Source organism: Centruroides vittatus, unplaced genomic scaffold (genome assembly GCF_030686945.1).
Source record: "Centruroides vittatus isolate TY-2023 unplaced genomic scaffold, ASM3068694v2 scaffold_324, whole genome shotgun sequence".
NCBI classification, from domain to species: Eukaryota; Metazoa; Arthropoda; class Arachnida; order Scorpiones; family Buthidae; genus Centruroides; species Centruroides vittatus.
In genome coordinates this window covers 495,611-500,484 of record NW_027122701.1, presented here as the reverse complement: position 1 = coordinate 500,484, position 4,874 = coordinate 495,611, and the positions used below count along the sequence as shown (strand labels likewise).

Sequence of the window (4,874 nt, the reverse complement as noted above, 5' to 3'; positions counted from 1 at the left end):
TTCTATAAATTCCAATCTTTAAGAAAAAGAAATGGGTTATAATTTTAAATGCTTTTTCTCCTCTTTTAAATGATTATCATTTAGGCCTATAATTCTGGAAAAAGTTAAATATTTTTACTCCAGTTATAGATATCATTCGGAAATCTGCTTCTCTATAAAATATGGTTAATCTAATAAAGATATAAATTACCAGATATGCCGGCCGATAAAATTCAATTAGATCAAATAAAGTTAATTATTAAACTATAACTAAATGTAGTGTTGAATTACTTTTAAGAGAATTTTTCTACACCTTTTTAAAAGTCTTTTTGCTCTATGGGCACTTACTTAGTGGACCATACTCAGGCTCACAATGGGCACAGCCAGGGCCGTCGAAAGTTTGGTATGGAGTCCAGGAATAGAGTGGGCGTCATTTGTCTTTTTTTTTTTTTTTTTTTTTTTTTTTGTACAAATGAAATACGTAGAGAATGTTTCTTTATTAATAAAATGCACTTAATAGGTCTTATTTGTTGTTAGCAAAAATAACATTAATTTATAGGAATAGGACTCACTAAGAGCCAACTAAGTTTTCTTTGGATCCGAGGAAAACTCCCCAGCTTTCCCTTCTCGGTGGTCCTTGGGGCGACCGGGTGGTGAGAGGGATCGACATATGTGAACCCATGATGATCAATTAAATATATTCAATGTATAAAATTGAAGAATAATGTAAATTTTTCTTCAATTAATGATATATATATATAATTAGATTTGAATATAAAATGGTTTTATTGAATCTGAGTTTTTTCAAATGACATTGCACATATTACAATCATTTAAAAAAATACATTTTTATTGCCAAATTAAAAAAAAAGTATTGCTAAGATATAATGTGCGTCATAAAAACCGGAAAAAATTTAAAAAATTTTAAATTATTTTCGTAGAATTTTAATTGTTTTGTTATTGAAGTTTGTTTTTATCAGGATCCTTGTTTAATTAAATAATTTTTTTTCCTAAATCAAACAGCAAACTTCCGATAAGAGCATCAACTGTTGACCATGCCTAGGGCTCCAGTTGGGTTAAGACAGTCTGCATTATTCATCTGTGATTAAATAAATTTGCATCACAAATTTTTTCCTCAAGTTTTTTGTTATAATAGATACAGCCTATAAATGAAGATTTAAACCTATTCATTTTTTTATGAATAAATATAATATGTAGAAAAGATAAACGTGGAAGAAAAATCTCACCAGTTAAATTGACTGGAATAACATAACTTATTCAAATACTGTTTCTGAAATTTGATTTCGTTCTTTTAATTAAATTCATACAAAAGAAGCATTCTATGTCTCTATTTTATAATTATTTTAATACGTTTTAATATAGTTTATGAATTGATAGCTCTATAATATACCTAAAATTCCATATTAAAACAAAATGTTGTTGTTTAATGTAAAAAAAAGTGTTTTTAGTTTTAAATATCTATAATTAATGAAAATAGAAAAAAATATTTGATTAATCTTTTTAATTTTAATTATGTTTGAGTGAGATAACCACTAATTGATTTCTTATATAGAATAAACTAACTTATCATTGCAATTATATTAAAAAAATAATTTTTTTAGTTCATTTTAGTTCAAAACTTATACAAAATTAAACAAAACAAAACATAAAATAATTATTTAAATTATTTCAGTTTAATAAAATTTTTAGAAAATTTATTTATTATTAAAAACAAAGTTTAGTTAGCAAAATTAAGTTTGATAATTCAAATTAAATTATAAATTTTTAAATTAATTTTCAAATAATATTTTATAGCATAAAATTCAAGATTATACATTAATTGCTCTTCCAATATTTAAAATATTTTAAAATAAAATAATGAATAATGAAAAAATACTACTGAGCAAACATCCGTTGATGTCGTAAACATGCAATGAAGTGCACCTGTGCGTTCCAACTTTATTTACGTTAACAGATGTAGCCTATTTTTGTAGATAAAATAATGCAAAATGTAGCTCATTCGGTTCTTGAGGACACATTACTACTTTTTAGAATAACAGAATCTCCATTTTTAAATGGTGGAAACGATGTATATTGTTGGCATACGAGATAAATATCATTATCAGTGGATTTCAAGCATTTTCTGGGTACACAACAGCAAAACTTCAATATTTTCTGGTTTTTTGTTAGATTAAATCGAAGAAAATTAATACTTATTAAAGATTCTTTACGAGATAACGAAGAAGATTCTACAATTAGACTGGAATTAACAGGAGTGAAATATGAAAGTCCTGTTTGCTTATCCGTTTCTACTTTCCACGCTGTTTTTACTTGATCAGAATTCTGATAAGACTTGTATTGGTCATCTTGTTCACAACTGGAAATAAATATACGCTCTTAGAAATATCTTGAAGTGGTCAATTGATGATAATATTATTAATTTATCTATTATTTAATTTTTATAGAGAACGGTTAAAAGAAATTATATAAAAAATAATTTATGTATTAATGTATGTAAACATTTTTATTGTTAATCAAAATATAGTTGTCCTTAAATAATCTTCGATTTTATTTTCTGGAAAACCAATCTTTTTACTCTTTCTGTCCTGTGGGCACTAAGAGAGACTCTTTTAATTCGAGCCTATCGTGGGTTCAGCCATGAACACAATGGGATGGCCGGGTGGTGACGGACATATCCAGACTCGCCCAGATTAGCCCCTCGGTCCCCAGAACGATAGGCTGACTCCTTAACCGCCTGCCCACCAGTGACCGATGGATAAAGCCCTGAACACAGTCGGTAGTTGCTACTGAAAGTAGAATGATACTTGGTCGCGGATTCGTGCACGTGGCCACGTGGAGTTTTCCGGTTTTCTTCAGAAGTACCTAATACAAGGATCTTAAACTCAAACGCAGCAAAGGGCCAGTCAAATAGATGTATATCAGACGCGAGCCGTATTCAATATTATTCGGTAAATCAAAACATACTGTGATTTAAAAAGGCTCTAACAAAGATCCTTTTGTTGGCCTTTATGACTTATGTAAACAGTTTGACGTTTTAATTTCCGCAAGATGTTAAAAATATTGATTTTTAGAAAAGAAATCAAGGCCGCGGGCCGGATATAGAGCCTTAACGGGCCGTATCCGGCCTGCGGGACGCCAGTTTGCGACCCCTGATCTAACACCTACATAGGGGACAATTTCCGATAGAAAGTCTTTCCAAGAGGACTTTCTCCTCTTGGCAGATGTGTTGTGTAGCGTTTATCCCAAAATCCTACATCTTCGGTTTTTTTTTGTCTCGTGGGAACTGAGAGGACTTTTTTCCATACTCATTGTGAGTCCAGTCAGGCCGACATGGTCCCGTGGTGATGGACGGAGTCCAACATACCCATGAAAATTTCTGGAAAATTGACTCACTAGCATTCGATCCTGGGTCTCTCAAATCTAGGTCTGTAATCGCCTCGGCCATCGGGCCAGCACAATAGAATTTATCTTCATGGCATAGAGTTTGCCACAACTTTAATATTATGCATTTTATTATTATTATTTATAATAAGAATTTCGTATTCAATTTACTTAATGAAGCTGAATCACATGATAAAGAATCGAGGGATTTCTGACAAATCTACATCTAGTTCATTTAAATAAAAAGTTTTTCGGTAAATATTTCGCAATTATTTCCTTATAATTATGATTGAATCCATGATTTTCATTTCTTAGAGTTAATGTTCCAATTATTCCAATTTGTTAAACTACATAACAGAACGCAGCCTTATATTTTTCTATATTTCTATTAATTAGAATATATTAATGTAAACATATTTACATTATATTTTAATTAATTCAACGCTCTTATACAAAATAAGAGTTTATATAAGAGCGCTAATTAATTAGTAATAAGAGTTTATATTATTTACTCTGAATAATCACAATAATTTTCTAATCATTCTATTTAATATTACAAATGAAAGAATAATTAGTAAAACAAATACTATATTAAATTATGCAATGTCGTGAATACATTCTAAATTTTTATTAAATACAAACTTTTCTATTGTAACGCAATTGCAATTAAAAATTAAATTATACAACAGATTTCAGTTTGACAAAAACTATTGTACCATGAAATTTCCTCTTAAAATTAAAAAAAGTACTTGAAGAAAAAACTAACCTGATTTTACTGCGACATTTATTCTTTTTAAAAGAAAACGAATTAACATTTCCTAATATTTTCTGCAATGTTTGAGTTTCGCTTCTCATGTTAAACCTCTGTCGAGCGTCATTAAGTTGAAAACGTGTAGAAAACAGACTACAGCGACTTCTCTATTGTGAAAATGCTTAATTTATTTTATTAATGCTTCTATAAATAAATTCTTCTACTTGATGTCATTTTAAAATACTTCTGAACTAATACTTTTATTGGTTTTTAATTTTAATTCAAAATCAATGAAATGATTTTTTAAAAAGTCAAAATAAACAATTTTTTAATGTATGATGTTCAGATATTTTTTATTAAATAAAATTTCGAATTTAGATATAATAAATGACTTAAATAATTTTCTAAAAACTAAAATCGACTGATACATAAAAATTATTTACCGAATTGCGTCTGAATATGTTATGTTCATATTTATAATTTAAACTGGAGTTGAACAAAAACAACATATACATATGTTTATATTGTTTTTGTTCAACTTCGGTTTAATTATAAATTATATAAATGTGTTTTTATGTGTAGCTTATATAAGTTATCAAAGCATATACAGGGCGTGTCACAAAAGTCTGGAACCAAAGTTCTGTTGATCTTAGTTTATTCTCTTACAGATAAAGCATGGCGCTTAATAAGGAGGAACGAATTCAAGTTTTTTAATGGTGATGACTTTCAGTCATAGAGAAGA

At 28.6% G+C, this 4,874-nt stretch overlaps 1 long non-coding RNA gene across 1 annotated transcript; it reads right to left on the bottom strand.

The window, feature by feature from the left end:
• Positions 1–1,773: 1,773 nt before the first annotated feature.
• LOC136988165 (uncharacterized) lies at positions 1,774–4,347 on the bottom strand. Its single transcript, XR_010882725.1, has 2 exons — positions 4,148–4,347; positions 1,774–2,356 (listed from the first exon to the last, which is right to left on the bottom strand). It is a non-coding gene; the product is annotated as an uncharacterized lncRNA (long non-coding RNA).
• Positions 4,348–4,874: the final 527 nt, after the last annotated feature.